Genomic DNA, 19,539 nt, shown 5'->3' on the forward strand with positions numbered 1-19,539 from the left:
GCAGTTTTAGGCACTTTCTGCTTCTGGGAATATATATACTGTGAAAAGTGATTACTCAAATTTGAAATTCACACATCGCAATAGAGCATTAATTTTTTTTTTTAAATCATGCAGAATTTCGTAGCAACAACCTTTAAAAAGGTGATCAAGAAACAAAATAAGACTTCCAATGAAATCTGTGCAAATCAAAATTTTTTAAGAAAAAAAAATTCATTGTGTTTAGAAGCTCCCAGGGGCTGCAGGTTATCAACCCAATTTATGCTAAAAAACATCACTGGAGTACAGAAATGTCCCCTAATAGTCTTCTTTTCTTGAAAATAGTTCCTTTTCAGGTAAAAAAAGTTACCATAGTCGCCTCGGGTCAAAAATAGTCGCCTGTGGCAAGCCGGAGAGATTTAAAAACGCTATTGAGTTCGTTCTCAGGTCTTCGGGCTGTCTGTAATTTCGCAGGTAACTGTTTTAACTGTGTTTGCAGATAACTGTTAACAGTTGTTGTCACTCTACAAAGACTTTTGATAGCTGTTCTAATCGGGAGATGCATCACAGAACCTTATCAAATTCTTGCCCAGGAATAGTTACTGTCAACCACATATTGATCAGAACTTTTTTGTATTTCAATTGAATAAATCGTTCTAGAATGTCTAAAAGATAACATATGATTGTAACAATGTCACAATCATATGTTAGAGTTAGCATATTGTTCGAGCTGCGAGATAAACTTAATTTACAAATTATCATTTAGGTTTAAATTTCGAAGTTGGTATATTGTTAACAAAGTAAGAAGTGTTTTATAACAATTCTGTTTCCAAATGACAATTCTTTTATCTTGAAATGACAGATCTACATGTATACAAGAAATACTACTCAAGAGAGTTTCAAAACACAATGATAACATTGTATGCCAAATGTCTTCAAAACACACAAAAAACAGTAACACAATAGTATAGGCAGTCAAGACCTTGCAGCGCTCCCTAGTGTAAAAAACACTATCCATAGTTATTTTTTTAATTTTTCCTTTGCGTAATTTTGCTGAGTCTCATTTTAAAGGGGATCTTTTAAATATTTTGCACACTTTTTTGATTAGAGAATCAACATTAGGCAAAAAGTAAAATAGCTCTTTTTCCACATTCGTATTCCTAGTTTTTTCCAACATCTGCCTCTAGAAATGAGAGTTTAGTGACCCAGACATAAATAAACAACATTCAGAGTTTCAAAAATGAAAAATTCTTTTAGTTTTTGAATTTCTGATTAGCAGACTATCTACGATTTTTAATACTGTTTTATTAGGTGGAATAGAGCTAACAAATAAAAACACAGATAGCTACATCATAGTTGCCAACATGGATAGGAAAAAATACTGTAGATTTTACAAAACATAAATTTCATGATAATTGATGCATAATGAACTAATTATTAAATAAATAATTTTATAAAAAAATAAATAATATTAAAGTCATCAAAATAGAAAAACTGCAATATTTTCCAGTAATGATTGACATTAAATAAGTATACTTTAAATGTTATGTATAGCTCATAATTTTGAATAATAATAGGAATTTAATTCATCTTATTTAATTTAAAAAGAAATTTTCGAATAAAAAAAAACGGAAAACTTTAGAACAAAAAAAGTTTTAAACTTATTTCTATAAATGAGGCATGCTTCGTTATGTATTAGAAATACCTTTTCAAATATTCAAACAAGCAAAAATGCGTGCAAAAATTCTATTTTCAAGAGGGATTTTTTAAGAAAATTTACTCAATTTTAAGGAATTTAATAAAATGTACAAAAACCAGAAGAATTTTTATTAAAACTGTAGATCAGGAGAAACTGGCAAAATCCAGTAGAGTTGGCAGCTATGCTATATTTTTAGAAATAGTTATTACAATTATATTTTTTCAGTTTGCTTCCTTTACATTTACTCAAAAATGTTTAACTAATTACATACAACAAATTAAAAGCATAGATGCTTATAATAAAATATAGAGTTCATTGGTTTGACTCGAATTATCAATCTTTAAATTAAAAAGAAAAAAAAATCCAGAAACCATGAGTTTTGAAATAATTGACATGAATTCTATACGAGTTGAGTAAAAAGATATAACTCTTCTATGCACCATAATATTAATTTATACGTACCTAAATAGTACAAAGAAGCCATATATTTCTATAATCATTCCCACAAGTGGCCATCCAAATAATACAATAAAAATTCCTCCAAAGAAAGCTGCAGAGCCTCGGATTTTATGCCTCTGAAAGAAGAACCTGAAAGTTCTTTCATAGCCAATAACAAATGACAAGCCACACAGAAAAAGTATCTGAAAAACAAAATTTTCATTTATAAAAGTCATTTATGAGGAATATAAAACAAAAATATTAAATCTTCTAATTATGTCTCTTATTTATTCATTTTTGTTTTGTTTTAATGCTATTACTTAGATTAAACATTAATTTTCTGATTTTCCAGAAAGAAAAAGTATTTAACTACTTGAAATTTAACAAACTTCGAATAATTTTTTCGATAAAAATTTTCAACCGATTTATCTTTCATTATTAAACTTTTTTAAAAGCTAAAATAATTTGCACATCTATAGTTTGCTATAAATTATAATACAAAATTTTTATATATAATTATTTACACAATTTTGACAAAAACATATAGTAATAAAGGAAGATTAGTACGTGTTTGCAAATACAAAGAATGAGAATTACTAATGAGAATAGACAAGCTGGGATTTCCTTTATAATATGTCAATACAGATTATTGATGTTTTGCTTTATAATATTTCTTGCAGAAAAATGTAAAAGCTGTAAACTTTTTCAGAAAAAAAGGGCAAATATTCATTTCTTAATCATAATTATTATACATAATAACAATCATAAAATAATATATGTAATAAATAAAAATATGACATTAAGAACAATAAGACAGTAAAATAATAATACAGTAATATTTATTATAAAATTATTAAACTGTATAAAAATATACTTAATTATTTTCATTGTAACAAGATAAAAACTATTTCATAAAAAAAGTGAAAGAATTACAAAGATATCCCTATTTGCAAGTATTAAAAAAATATCTTAAAGAAATAAACTTTCAACTTCTATAGATTTTTTAAATGCCCAGGAATGTACATTTCCGTAATATTTTGTGTAGTAAACAAATTATTAACAATTTATAAGGTAACTTGAGCAAAAAACTAACATAATCAGTATGTTATTAGAAGTGTATACATACATTTCCTAGTGCTAAAAGTCCTTTGTCAAATATAAAGACAACTCCAAGAAACAGGAAAAAAAGTCCAAACCCTGTTAATCCAATTCCTATTTCTAAATATCAGGAAAGATAAAAAAAAGAATGAATTTATATTTCTAAATAAAAAAAGAAATAATTGCACATTAATTAAAAACATTATAATATTAATTAGATATTTTTGTAATTATATTTTATTATATTTTACTACGATAATATTACAATTCAATAGTAGGTAAACATAAAATTTCTAATAATATAGCAAAATATACATTTTATAATAATTAATTTAAACAAATTAAAATATTACATTTTTGCGACAATCAGGCAGCGGATAGCGAGAAATTTAATACGTTACAAAAAGTGAGTAACTTAATAGAATAACTGTAGCCACTTCTGGACAAACCACCACATATAATATATAATTCACATTTTGCTAAACACAATAATCCTTTGGCACCTTGGTGACAGTAGTTGGTGTAAACAGATACTGATAGAGAAATAATCCCTCAATAGGTCCTCATATGTTAAAATAAACATAAAAACTCACGTGTTAATATAAACAATATATATAAAAGACATTGTTGATAACTTACTCATGAAAAATTTTACATTATCAAATAGCTCAATAAAAGGTAACATAGCCGTCTTAATAGCAAGCAGGGCCTCCAGGAACAGAAATGTTTTTGGCCCTTATATTGTGTTATACTATTCAGTGTTTTCATTACAGAGCGAGAATCTCGCATATTTTTTTCTCTTCTCGCATTAAAAAATGATTACAGCGAGAAATTTGCGCATTCTGTAAATCAACTCCAAAATTCCCGAATTTCTCGCATTTTAGAAAAAGCTTCGAATTACGCCATTTAGAATAAAATCCATTTCACTTTTCTTCCTGGATTTTTCATTATTTTCAACATCTGCCTCATTATCTAGCCTCCCTATTTACCAATATTCTTCATAAATTTTTCGAACAACAGAACACAACCACGGAACCCCTTTCAGAACATATTTCTCTGCAACCACATGTTTACCGTAGGTAAGGTTTTGGGGTAAATTTAATTTTAGACTATGTCAACCTTCATCTATCAAAAGGTACCTCATGATAGAGTCAAGTTAACATGTTTTATATACTAGAGAATTGGTATTTAATGTTTATAGTGGTAGTTACGCCACAGTTTCTTCAAGTAAGACGTTCAAATTTTTTATGCACTTATGTAAGATGGACAAATACCTTGTAAAGGCAAAATCTTCTATGATGATGCACCAAAAATATTCAATGCTTTGAAAAATAGAAGACGTTAAAAATGTATTATAATTAAAGAAATGATTTTTTTTTCAAGAGTTTTTGTGCTTTTTTAGTTTTTAGAAACCTCTCCCTGCTTCTGAGAAAGGGTGGGTTCTGGGGTGCAGGAGCAGATGTTCCGGTTAGGTGGTCAACCGAAAGTGAAACCCTCAGTGTTTAGTTCACAAGTTTGCTTGGTACTTATTTATCGACCCACTGAAGGAACGAAAAGCTGAGTCAACTTTGCATGGTCCAAGGATCGAACCCAGGACCTGTGGCACGGGAGTGCAAAGCGCTATCACTCAGCCACCAGGCATCTTTTTTTAAAAAAAAAAATTATAAAAAGTAAGATTCTCGACGGCCCCTTAAGTGCCAGGGGCCTGCGGTCACTGCCTGGATCTGCCCATGCGTAAAGAAAGTACTAAAAGAGAACCATGTCTAGACAACAATGGTGACCCTTTTTGGTCATAAGTACCAGTTGATAAGGAAATCTTTCATTTTTTAATTAGTTAAAATATGGAATTTGATATCATATTTTAAAATTATTAATGTATATCTAAATAGCAATGCAATAGAAAAAAAAACATTAAACTTTGCATATTTATAAGAAGACCAGCAAGTAAAACAATTTTCATGTTAGAATAACAGAGATTTGAATGATTGGAATGATTACTTTTGTTGCACTAACGATCACATGAAATTTAATCGTTAGATAACACTTAGATTTAAAGATGCAAAGAAAGTTATTGCACAAGATATTAGAATTTACTCTGAAAACACGACTGACATTTAACATGACAGTAATTTTTACTCCTCTCACAATTTTCTTGGAAACAAGGTTAATAAATTATAAATAGTAGCTGATTAATCTAANGCATAAAAGTTTCACATCAGAAACCGGTGGGGTCTGATGTGAGAAAATTCATTACTCTTACTTTGAAAATCTGTAATTTCAAACATTTTATATCTCAAATAATTTTCAGAGAAACAAAGTTAATCAATGTAACTGAATATGCACTGTCACTCCATAGCGAACATTACAAGAGCAAAAGGAATTTTTAAATTTCCACGTCATCCCAAAACAACAAACATATTAGCAAGACGCCATATTGAATTTGTCACCCATACTCTTATAAACTCTACACCAATATCGTGATTGTTATCTGGTTTTACATAATTTTATAGTTCGTAAAATACAACTCAGTTTTTAACATTCATATAAATCGAAGCATATATTATACTTAAAACTGAATAAATCGAAGCAACTTTGGGAGCAAAAAGTTTTTTTGGAATATTCGCGATGATAAAGTTACTTTTACGAAACTAGAAAAATCTTTTTCTACAGTATTATCAGTGTCGCCATCTAACGGATTAAATTATAACTGCATATATTTTAATCATGAAAGGAATATTTTTTATTATATATTTTTGTTTTATTCACTATTTCTTAAAAAATAAAGTGCAAGCGCCTATTAATTTATGTGTCCTTATTTAAAAAATATTAAATGAAATATTTATTGTATTAACAATAAAATAGCTGCAGTGTAGTGTGTTTTAATCGTTTTAATTACGCCACTCTGTCTATAAAACCAAAAAAATAAAATTAAAAAATAAATAAATAAAGACCCTAAATGTTTTAGAGAGAGTCTTGTAATTTCGTTATTTTACATTTCCACAAATCAACATAACTGTTTTATATATATGTCAATTTATTGGACTTTTCTATACGAATGGAAACATATTTCAGCTTATAATAAATAGATGGCGCCACAATTTAAAAATACATTAATTCTGATTGACATTGAGGAAGTTTACTGCAGAAGAAATTTTAGAATGTAAATAAAAATTTTCACATTACATTTAATTGTATTCACATTAAATTTTATAGTATTTACATAAAATTTTATTATATCTTTTTGTTCTAAAAATATTACATTGTATATATCATTATTACATTACAAATATTTCATTACATTATTATCATTACTTTTATTGATTATAATAATCTGAAGTTCCATATCTATTCAAATTATCCTACTTTTTTTTATCGTAACCTCTATCATGTAATAAATCACCATTTAAACCTTTATATTATTTATCAAACATGATTAATAGAAATCGGTCATCCTGGAAAAAAGAAGTTTAATTTCGTTATAAATGTTATTATGCTTGTTAAAAACCAATTGTTATGACAGTTCTGCTAAAATAATAGATAAAAAAAAATATTATAAAAAAAAAATTCAAATTTTATGAAAAACAAGTGAAATATAATGCAAAAAATTTAAAATTAAGACTAAAAAAGTATTCATTTTCCATTTTTTCATAATTATAATCATCAACAAGCATTATAACTATCATTTTGGCAACTTTTTGATTTTTCAGTTTCTTCATTTTAAATTCGTATTTTAATTTTAAGAAAAAGAGGGTTCATAAGAATGAAATTTAGAGTTTTCTTTTTTTCCTAATAACCGCCTTTCAACACTTTTTATTTTTTCGAGCAATCAAACTGGTTTTCTGTTTACAGCCTTTCTCAGAAATTATTAGCAGAAGTCGATAACGCTTTTATTTTTCAAAAATGATTATAATAAAAATGTTATATACTGGTCATTTAAATTGCTACACGGGGAAGAAATGCAAACAGAACAGAACATTGTTATTTTTTTGGACATACGCATTGTGGTGAAAAGAACAAATGATTACATTTAAAAAAAATTAGAACCTGAGAAATCAGTACCCAGAATAGAGCTCAGTCTGGTAACAATAGCAACACTTATCTGTTCGAGCATGGAATCAAATGGAGATAGTTTTATTTTTATAACGGTCGTGACCCAATTCTGAGTTTACCACAATCAAAGTTCGAAAACTGTAGCCATGTAATTTTGAACCCAATGCAGAAGACAAGGAAACAGCAGGATCAAGCATTGGGGACAAATTAGTCTTCGTGGAGGATTTCTAGATGAAACTAACCTGCATTTACTTAACATGGAGAAGAAAACCACGAAAGCCTCCCACGGTTTGCCCGATGACAAGGGGATTCTCACACATGATCCGTCTATCACGGAGAATATTCTACGTTAGCACTGTGGTCGGTGTGAGCTGGGAAGCAGAATTCGTACCGACCACCCTCATTGGGTGGCAAGCGCTCTATCTTCTGAGCCATCACAGCTCCTACGGATATTTTATTTATGATATTTTATTTCCATCGTTGAACAGCCAACCCTAATTTTCGGGTTGACGCCTAATGTTCAACTCCGTAGCCTTATAATTTTTAATTCAATCCCGAAGACAAGGGAACTCCTGGATCAAGTATTGGGAGAAATTTGCTTTCGGGGAGGACTTTTTGATTGAACTAACCCGCATTTGCGTTACATGGAGAGGAAGACCACGAGAACCTCCCACGATTAGAGTGACGGCAAGGAGAATCTAACCGATGATCCGTCTACCAATGAGGATATTTCACATCAGCACTGTGGTCGATGCAAGTCGGATACTCAATTCGTATCGACCTGCCATTTCTGGGATTCGAACCAGGTACATCTCATTGGAAGGTGAACGCGCTTCGCCCTGAGCCATCCCCGCTCCTCTGCCGATATTGTAAGACATTTAAGATGACCCCACTAATTACAGCGTCAACATAATCAACTCAGTTCATCGACAATAGTGAACGGTGAGTGGTGGTTCGTCAATCACTCGGCAACCATTGATGACATATTTTTTATTGGTGAGAGATGAGAAGAACGGAGTGGCCGCCTCCCTGACAAAAGCTAACGGTTCGAACACCTTTTGTATCAAGAAATTCCAAAACATTACATGGTATTCGGCTGTGCATTGTCATGCTAATATATAGTTTTAGAGACTTCGAAGATTGGGTAGGTCCGAGGGACTTAAGAGGATGTTATACAGCTGGAGAAATGCTTCATTGCAAATTCTGTTTCACCTCCGTTGGTATTTCGAGAGAAAAGAGAGTTCAGGGAAACCTAGAATAAACTGTGAAATTTCAACTGTAGAAATTTTTTCCAGTTTTTATTACATATTAAGCTTTTATCCAGTGCGTAATCATGAGTAATCACATCATTATATGTTTGTAGAATTAGATTTACACCATTTTAAATTTACTCTAAGTTTACCTGAATCCACTTTTTTATTCCTAGCTTGTTTGCTTTATTTTGTTTTTTATTTTTATTTTTATTTTACATTTGTTGCTTGATAAGTTCTATTTTCGTTTCAATTCCTTTTTTGTGCTTCTCACACTATTGTATTGAAATGTTTTGCTTTGGTTATATTAATACAATATTTAAAAGCACTATTCTTTCAGATATAATCGCGTGAGCTTATGATGGGAATATAGCTTTTCTTTTTATTTTATTTTCCAATTTTTTTAAAAAATTTTTTAACAATTTTTTATTTTCCTTTTCTTGTTTTCTCTGTTAATATATAGCACAATAAAAACAAGAAGGATAAAAAGAAAAAAAAAGAAAAATGAAGAAAATCAAGGAAATAGAAATAAGTTTTATTTACTGCGCATAAACTGCAAGTATATAGAACTCATAAAATAAGTTTAAAAAATATATAGAGAAAACATGAAAAAAAAAATAATGAAGATTAAGTACTAATATTATCAGAAGTACAAACAGTTTGAAATTTTTTAAACTTCTACGATTCCAATTAAAAACATTTTCTATGTTCAAACAACTTCAGAATGTTTCCGAGTACGAAAAATTTGAAAGTTTTTGTAAGTCAAAACAATTTGAAAGCTATTTTAAGTACCAATAACATCAGAAATTTTCTAAGTGCAAACTTGACTCATCATCTTACATACGAAAATCTTTAGCCTGGCCTTCTAAATTTAAAAGACCATTTTCTTTCGTTCATTCCATCATCTTGCATTCGAAATTCATTTACTCGTCCAATCATGGGATATATACATTGGAAACAAAGTTTCAACGTCTTATTCTTCGAATACATGACGTCCTCTGACCTGGCATGTTGCTTCTCAAAAGCTTTTAGCTTAACATGTATCATTCGGAATTTCTTCACTTGATCAATCATTCTGCATTCGGATTACATTATCTTAAATTTTTTTTAATTTTATTTCATAATCGTCGTTGAACAGTGGACCCAATTTTGAGTTCACGACTACCAATGCTCAACTCCGTAGTCTTGTAATTTTTAACCCACTCCAGAAGACAAGGGAACTCCTAAATCAAGTATTGGGATAAATTTGTCTTCGTGAAGGACGACAGCTAGCCTGATGGCAAAGGGACTCTAACCCATGATCCGTCTACCACTACGGATATTTTACGTCAGCAATGTGGTCGGTGCGAGCCGGGTGCGGAATTCGTATAAACTAGCTCTAGATGGGATTCGATCCCGGGGCACCTCATTGGGATCCGAGAGCTCTATTCCCAGATCCTCCACGGCTTATCATCTTGCATTCGAAATTTTTTGCTTGACCCATCATCATGCATCAGGAATTTTCTTTCGCTTAGCCAATTATCTTACATTATGAGTTCCTTCTCTTGAACAATCATCTTACATTCGAAAATTTTTCTCTTGACACTTCCTCTTACATTATGAATTCATTATCTAGACTCATCATTTTACATTCGGAATTCTTCCATTTGACCAATCATCGTACCTTCGGAATTCCTTCTCGCGATCCGTCATTTTTCATTTAGAATTCATTTTCTTGATCCATCATCTAACATTTGGAATTCTTTCGATTGGTCCGCCATTATCTTACATTCGCAATTCTTTCGCTTGACCCATTATCTTACACTCGAAAATTTTTCGCTTTATCAATCCTTTTAACTTCGGAATTTAGTTGCACCTTATTTAATATTAACATCAACGACTTAATTTCTATCTTAAGATCTATCCCTGGTGTGAGATGTCTTTTGTATGCCGACGACCTGGTCATCTGGACTGCCCCCACTAAAAAGCAGGCTAGGCAGTCTGTTGAATCCAAGCTTACTACTGCTTTGAGCGCACTGGAAAATCGGTGTTATGCAAACAATATGGAAGTCAATCTAAATAAAACATTTTATCAGTCTTTCTCGCTTATGCACCAGCCTTTAAGTCCACAACTCTTTCACAAAGAGATATTAATCCCCGAATGTGATAAATCCACGTACTTGGGGTTAAGCTTTGACCATAATCTTACGTGAAAGCACCAAGTTGAAGCCATTAACAGCCGTGTCTCAGGGTTGCTCCAGACAAACTTTACTTCAAACTTACCATACCTTTATACTTTACTTCCACTAATAACCTATTGCTGTGAATCACTCATTTCAGCTGGGGATAAAGTCATTAACTCCTTAGAAATAATCCAAAACCAGGCCTTCCGTATAATCACCGGAGCTGTCAAGACTACCCCCATTGAGGCTATGCTGTTGCTAACAGGGTGCCGGCCTTTAAGGTCAATAATCCAGGAGAAGGCCCTTCTCTTATGGGAGAAGATGATTAAAGTGTCTGGGTGTCTCTCATTCTGGAACGAAGTCAACTTTGACTTGACACGAAATTTAAAGACCCAGCAAGGATTTCTACAAGGGGTTCTCGAGCTGAAGAATTCCCATAACTTGAACCCCGAACCAGAATTTATTATACCACCACAGAACCCAACTACAATGAGGCTCTTTAAGGTTAATCTTGATTTGTGTCAACAAAAAAAAATACTGATACTACCATCTTGAAATCCCTGGCTTATGAAGCAATAAACAATTACTATCCTGAAGATCTCTGGCTTCACAGACGGCTCTCTATTCTCCAACTGTAATAATGCAGGGGCAGGAATCTCCTCAAAATTATTTTCATTTTACACTTCTGTGGGACAAGGAACTGCATTTGATGGTGAAATAACCGCTATTCGAGCTGCTCTGTCTCAAATTCACTGTCACCTTGACCATATTACAAGAGCAGTTATTTTTTGTGGCTCTATGGCCGCACTTCGGAATTGATGTCTTGAAGACTTCAAGACATCAATTCCTCTGACGATCCCCAAACCCTTGAAGTCATGGACTGCCGACGACTCCTTCGAAGCCTTGAGTCACACAGGAAGAACATTGTCCTTCAGTGGATACCCTCCCACTGCGGAGTTGTGGGAAACGATCTTTTGCAGATCTTTTGGCCAAGAAGGGTGCCTCAATTATTGAAATTCCTTCCCACGCAATACCATTTTGTTCCATCAAGAAAATGGTGACAAATTGCATAAAAGACCATTCCTTCATGGACCTATCCAAAAGAGTGTCCGATAAACCTTGGAGGGATTTAGTCCCAAAATCCAACATTGGGCCAGGACGTAGAGCTGCGGCAGAATTTCGTCTGGCCACTGGACACGACTGTCTTCTTAAACACCTCAGCAGAATTAACATTGCTACTTCTCCCATCTGCACACTTTGTAACCTTGGGGAGGAAATGGATGCCGCCCATATTACTCACTGCCCTGCTTTGCGCAAGTCTTCTCCAGCCGAGCGATATTGGGAAGCCCGAGACCTTTTGAAGTATTGGACTCAAGTTACAGCATTATGTTTACCTTCTTTTATTGTATTTCACTTTTCTTACTGTGCTGTAACTACTGCTCAATAAATTTGCCATTGGAAATATAAAAAAAATTAAAAAAACTTTCGGAATTTATTCTGTTGACCTATCATTTTACATTTGGAATTAATACGCTTCATTAAACATTCAATCCGAATGTTTGATCAAGGAAGCAATCAAACAAAGCTCAAAATTAAAAGAAAGAAAATTTAAATGTACAATATAAAAGAAACACACAAGTTGAAGTGACCACGAAGAATTACTTTTCTTCCGTTTTGAAGCAAGAAAATGTTAAGAGTAAATGGATGCCTGAATTTCGTACATCTTGTTAAGTTCTCAGAACCGACGATACTTTGATATGGAAGAATCGATGCTAGTGCCCTCCCTTATGAGATACCTCCACAAGATCACTTTTTCTAGTTTTGACATCATGTTCTTCAATATTTTTAATTTGTCTCAGCTTTTGCTTGAAATCCCTGAGTAAGAGCCGCGATGGCCCAGGGGATAGAGTGTTCGCCTTCCAATGAGGTGAACGGGGTTCGAATCTCAGCAATCGCTGGTCGATACGAATTCCGCATCAGGCTTGCACCGACCACAACTCCGACGTAAAATACCATTAGTGGTAAACAGATTATGGATTAGAGACCCCATGTTTTCAGGGAAATCATGTGAAGTTTTCATGTTTTTCCTCTGCATGTGACGCAAAAGCGGGTTAGTTCCATCAAAAAGTCCACCACGAAGAAAAATTTCTCCCAATACTTGATCCAGGCTGTCCTTTGGATTGGGTTCAAAATTACAAGGCTACGCCGTGGAACTTTAGTAGTCTTAAACCCAAAAATTGGTCTGCTGCTCAACGATGGTTATAAAATAAAATAAAATATTTTGAAGAATTAAAAGCAAAAATAAATTAAAAGTAACATTAAAACTAAAAGTAAATAAATGTATGGGACCACAAGGTCTAACTGAAAATAGAATCTACATAAAAACGGAATTCTGTGTTATAGGGATTAAATTTCTTAATAAGAAAACAAAAAAAACTGATAATCCGTAACTGGGTAAATCTTACATTAGCCAGAAAAAACATTGCCAGAATCTGTAAAATCTCTTAATGTCCCTTCTTTCGAGGTGGATATGCCCCTCTTAATTCGTCTTTTCTCTCATTCTCTCGGAAGTTGTTGTTGTTGTTAATTTACGTCACACTAGAGCTGCACAATGGGCTATTGGCGACGGTCTGGGAAACATCCCGGAGGATGATTCGAAGACATGCCATCACAATTTTGATCCTCTGCGGGGGGCATGGAACCCCCGTTTTGGTAGCCCGACGACCTGCGCGCGAAGTCGAGCACTTTACGGTAGTACAGTTTAACGAGGACCAATACTTCCTACTGCCCTTTTTAATTCTTCCGTCTTCTCATTCCCTCTAAAGACTGAAATCCTAAAAGACAACCTTCTGCCATTGAAGACAGATTTCCTTTCCAGTCCCTACGAGAGAGAAATAAAAATGCCGCGCATTACACACCATCAAAGTTAAAGAATACAACTGAGATTTAATGCAAGTAATGTAAGTAAATCTTATATTACCTAGAAATAACATTGCCACAATATGTAACATCTCTTCCTCTCCCTTCCTTTCATTTTGGTTTACTTCTTATTCCTCTGCCCTTTTTAAATCTTCCGTCTTCTCATTCCCTCTGACGATTGAAATCCTAAACGACAACCCTTTGCCATTGCCCTTTGCCTTTGCCCTTTTTAAATCTTCCGTCTTCTCATTCCCTCTGACGATTGAAATCCTAAACGACAACCCTTTGTCATTGAAGATTGATTTCCTTTCCAGTCCCTACGAGAGAGAAATAAAAATGCCGCGCATTACACACCATCAAAGTTGAAGAGTACAACTGAGATTTAATGCAAGTAATGTAAGTAAATCTTATATTACCTAGAAATAACATTGCCACAATATGTAACATCTCTTCCTCTCCCTTCCTTTCATTTTGGTTTACTTCTTATTCCTCTGCCCTTTTCAATTCTTCCGTCTTCTCATTCCCTCTGACGATTGAAATCCTAAAATACAACCCTTTGCCATTGAAGACTGATTTCCTTTCCAGTCCCTACGAGAGAGAAATAAAAATGCCGCGCATTACACACCATCAAAGTTAAAGAATACAACTGAGATTTAATGCAAGTAATGTAAGTAAATCTTATATTACCTAGAAATAACATTGCCACAATATGTAACATCTCTTCCTCTCCCTTCCTTTCATTTTGGTTTACTTCTTATTCCTCTGCCCTTTTCAATTCTTCCGTCTTCTCATTCCCTCTGACGATTGAAATCCTAAAATACAACCCTTTGCCATTGAAGACTGATTTCCTTTCCAGTCCCTACGAGAGAGAAATAAAAATGCCGCGCATTACACACCATCAAAGTTAAAGAATACAACTGAGATTTAATGCAAGTAATGTAAGTAAATCTTATATTACCTAGAAATAACATTGCCACAATATGTAACATCTCTTCCTCTCCCTTCCTTTCATTTTGGTTTACTTCTTATTCCTCTGCCCTTTTCAATTCTTCCGTCTTCTCATTCCCTCTGACGATTGAAATCCTAAAATACAACCCTTTGCCATTGAAGACTGATTTCCTTTCCAGTCCCTACGAGAGAGAAATAAAAATGCCGCGCATTACACACCATCAAAGTTAAAGAATACAACTGAGATTTAATGCAAGTAATGTAAGTAAATCTTATATTACCTAGAAATAACATTGCCACAATATGTAACATCTCTTCCTCTCCCTTCCTTTCATTTTGGTTTACTTCTTATTCCTCTGCCCTTTTCAATTCTTCCGTCTTCTCATTCCCTCTGACGATTGAAATCCTAAAATACAACCCTTTGCCATTGAAGACTGATTTCCTTTCCAGTCCCTACGAGAGAGAAATAAAAATTCCGCCCATTACACACCATCAAAGTTAAAGAATACAACTGAGATTTAATGCAAGTAATATAAGTAAATCTTATATTAGCTAGAAATAACATTGCCACAATATGTAACATCTCTTCCTCTCCCTTCCTTTCATTTTGGTTTACTTCTAATTCCACTGCCCTTTTTAATTCTTCCGTCTTCTCATTCCCTCTGACGATTGAAATCCTAAAAGACAACCTTTTGTCATTGAAGACAGATTTCCTTTCCAGTCCCTGCCAGAGAGTAAAATACCATACCTTGTGTAACGCATTATCAAGTTTAAATGAAACAACTTAGATAGAATGCATGTTCCACAAATAAATTTTACGTTGAAAATATTATAAATAAAATTTAATATACGTAAAAAAAGTTTTGTTCCAATTTTTGACGTATTTTGACTTACCATTTCGTATCAGCTTGTGTTTCCTCATTTTTCTTCAACATCTTTTTTAATTTCTTCAGCTAGTTTTTAACAATTTTTAACAACTTTCAAAACACAACCTACAGTCAAGAATTCCAAACAGAAAATGAATCTTATAATGATTTTTGCTTAGTGTTTATTAAACTATTTTGCTACAATGAATACTTTTATAGCTAATAATCTTTGCTACTTTAGACTGTAACTGTTAAACGATATCATTAGCTTTGTTGAAACAACATTGTACGAAAAAAAAGAAAATTAAAAAAGATTTCAACAGTCTTTGTTAGAGTGCGAATTTATTTATTTGTCAGAAAAACGTAAAACATAATGAAATTTGATATTCCTAGATTTGCTACTTCACTCTGCACAGTTAGAACTTTATCAGGATGTTCCAATATATTTTTAGATGTTAAGTAAAAATATTCATAAATGAGTGATGGATTTCAAATTAATATAGATAATGATTTGTAAGATTTGTATCAAGGAAATCGTTTTTTACCTACATTTATTAATATGAGTTAATCTTTTATTTAATTTTACTTTACATAATGTTTGCAAATTACATGTTAAATATTTTTTCCGTAAATACATATTTCTATTTGGTAACTTTATCATTATATCCTAGAGCATGGCATAAAAACAGTTTATTTTGTTAAATTTACTCTTCATTTCTGTAGGTTTTAAAAATGTGTAGTAATGAGAACTATAATTTAAAAAACCAGATTTTCCGATTGACAGTTACTAAAAAACTACCAAATGAATGTTTCAAATAGCACCTATTTTGTGTTTATTACCAGTATTATTTTTTTAAAAAGATAAGCTTTTTGCCATAGACTATGTTAATTTTACCAGATTTTTTTTAATTCTGGTAATATCTACCTACTAAATATATTTTCGAACAAAGATAATGCATTTTGACACTGCTTTTGAATTTAAGCTATACAATTACACTGTTATCAAGCATTTCAGATTTCCAAAAACCTTTATAATATTTGCTTTTCAACTTGTCTCAGTTTCCTTCTGTAATCAAACGCACTTTCATTGCATGAATATTTATTACATTGGACATGGACGGCATTTTATAGAACATCTTGTGTATCCAATTTTTTGGCAAACTCAGAAGTATAATTTTAAGGTTTTGCATATGCTGTAAAACCATTTTGTTCATGACACAGGAGAATTTGTAGCCGATGGATGGTAGCGGATGGTATCAGATCAAAGTTAAACCGCGAAACAGAAAATTTTATACCGCTTAATTTCAATCTTAAGTTCTTCAAATTTAAGAAAAAAATTATGTTATCCTTTAAAGGCAAAATTTTCATCCATCGGAACAAAATGAAAATTTTTGCATTTCTTAGATGGATACAAACATCCATGGAAAATCTTATTAGTCCGTATTCTGTAATTTAATTCCTATTTTGTCAACTCGAGACTGAAAGATTTAAAAAAAAAAAATGGTAGTGAAATGAGATAGTATAATGAAAAATGTGATAAATGTGACTCTTTTGTTTATTACTTGAACAACATAGAATGGGGTTTTAATATTACCTAGTACTATGATTGTAGTACCTTGTACCTTGTTCTATGATTTCGGTTCTAAGCGATATCATCGTAGATATACCATCTAAGAAATTTCGTCTTAGAGATGTCATCTATATTCTAAGACATATCATTGACTCATTTTGTAAGGACAATCTAAAACATGTTAACTGGTTAATGGGCTTTTTATTAAATCGCCACCTGAAACAAATACAAATGATGACATAGCTTCGGCTATGTCATCAGTTAAAGCTAAATGAGCACGTTTTTATTAGGTCGCTTGCATGTTAAGTAAATTAAAACAAATGTAAGCATTAATGGAAACATTAGTTTAAAGTACCAACTCAGAATAATATGGTGAAAGAGTATATGGTGAATACTTTAGAAAGACGGTTCCTCGGTGTAAGTACAAAACTGATGAATCAGATTTTTTTAAGAAAAATGGCTTTTAAATAATTGGTGAATTGTGAAAATAAAATAAAAAATTTAGTTTTAAAAACAATAAATTGGAACAAAAGTTCAACCAAGGTTAGAAAATAGTAGAACAGCACTTGAAATATAATGCTTGTTAAGGGATCATAAAATCAGTAGCTACTGGTACTTATGAAAATAATCCTTTGAGAAACATAAGTTAAGCCTGAATTGTCGGCAATTTTATCAATTTTCTACATATTATGTTTGTATTAAAAATAATTATAGCCATTGTGCCATCACTATTCTCGACTTTTCAATCGGGTAATCACATATTAAATTGAAAATGCTATATTTGAAATGGAGCATTTTAAATATGATAATTTTCTTATTCAGAAAATATAATTATAATTATCTAAATATATAATTGTTCTAAATAAACGTGTGATTATATTTTATGACCCTCAAAATATGGGTTTACTTAATATGGGTCCTTAAAATATGACTCTTAGTATAAAGTTAGTAAAAGCGATCTAGGTTTCAAGCACATTGCTTTTTTTGTATTTCAATTTGGCTGGAAAACTATCAGTATGATTTGAGAAATGTTTGCTTGCAACTGTAACCCGTTTTTCTCAAAAATAATCTGTTACAAAAATAATTTTAAGTAAGCAATACTTACTTTTTGTTATTTCATTTTAATTTGTTATTTCATTTTAATTTTGTTATTTCAATTTAATTTTAGAGCAATACTTTTGCTTTGCGTTAAATTTTACCAGTTCTTATACTGTGTAGAAAATTTTATCAAAGTCCAAAGAAAAAAAGACAGGTAGTAGTATTATAAGTGCAGAATTAAAATTTCTTGGCACATGCCATAAAAATTATTTATTTAGTTAAATTTATTCTTCAGTTCTGTAGGTTTTAAAAATATGTGGTAATGAGAACTTCAATTTTGAAAACCAGAATTTCCAGTTACCGTTACTAAAAAAATATCAAATGAATGGTTTAAAACCCATGTTTGGTTTTTATTATAATAATTACGTTTTTTTTAAAAAAAAAATAGATAAGTAATTACCATGGACTACCGAAAATTTACCAGAATATTTTTCTCCCTGTAGTTTTTACCTGCTAAATATTTTTCCGAATAAAAAAAAAATTTTTTTTTTTGACGCTACTTTTGAGTTAAAACTCTAAAATTACACTGATATCAAAAATTTAAGATTTCCGAAAGCCTTTAAAATATTTGCCTTTCAACTTATTTTAATCTGAAGTTCCTGAAGTTAAACACAACAAGTATACAAAAATTTCATTCATTTGAAAGGAAAAGTTTTATATTTCTTAGATGGCTACAAATATCAAAAGAAATTCTGATTAGATTGTATTGTTCTATTTCATTCCCATTTTGACGATTCGAAACAGAAAGATTTTTGAAATTTTTTTAAAATAAAATGAGACAGTTTAATGAAAAATGTGATGATGTGATTTTTTTTATTGCTTGAAGAACACAAAATGTGGTTTTTATAAGAAACAGTCGTTCAATAATTTCGGCCAACGTCAGTTCTCAGATATCAATTGATAAGAGATATCATTGTTTATTTTCTGCTAGTATTGAATCATTTTGTAAGGATAGTCTAAATTCAAACATGAGGGCCGGGATATACTGGTTGGTAAGGCCCTGGGCCAATGTCCAAGAGTTCGTGGGTTCGATCCCAGACCTGCAGAAGACTCCTCGTGTAGTAAATGGTGAATGATGCACATTAAATCTGTTGAGGCGCAAAGTCCTCCATGTTCCCATAACAAATCAATACCTCTGGGGGTACAAATCCAGGAGTTTCCTTGTCTTCTGGATTGGTTCAAAATTACAAGGCTACGGAGTTGAACATTAGTAGTCGTAAACCCAAAATTGGATCAGCTGTTCGACGACGGTCATAAAATATAAAAAATAAAAATTGAAACATGTTAACTGGTGAATGGGCTTTTGTTAAATCTTTATCTGAAACAATCCAAGTGGTTACATAGCTTTGGAAGTTGCAGCCGAATGTAAATATTAGCACGTTTTGATTAGGTCGATAACAGATTAAGTAAATTAAAGTAAATATAAGCATTAATGGAAAGTATCAACGCAAAATAAAGTGGTAAA

At 31.9% G+C, this 19,539-nt stretch overlaps 1 long non-coding RNA gene across 1 annotated transcript; it reads right to left on the minus strand.

Moving 5' to 3' along the window:
• Positions 1-14,025: 14,025 nt before the first annotated feature.
• On the minus strand, positions 14,026-15,265 carry LOC122270256 (uncharacterized). Its single transcript, XR_006225703.2, has 4 exons — positions 14,822-15,265; positions 14,551-14,722; positions 14,280-14,451; positions 14,026-14,180 (listed from the first exon to the last, which is right to left on the minus strand). It is a non-coding gene; the product is annotated as an uncharacterized lncRNA (long non-coding RNA).
• Between the last annotated feature and the right edge of the window lie 4,274 nt (positions 15,266-19,539).

This window comes from Parasteatoda tepidariorum, chromosome 6, assembly GCF_043381705.1.
Source record: "Parasteatoda tepidariorum isolate YZ-2023 chromosome 6, CAS_Ptep_4.0, whole genome shotgun sequence".
Classification (NCBI taxonomy): domain Eukaryota; kingdom Metazoa; phylum Arthropoda; class Arachnida; order Araneae; family Theridiidae; genus Parasteatoda; species Parasteatoda tepidariorum.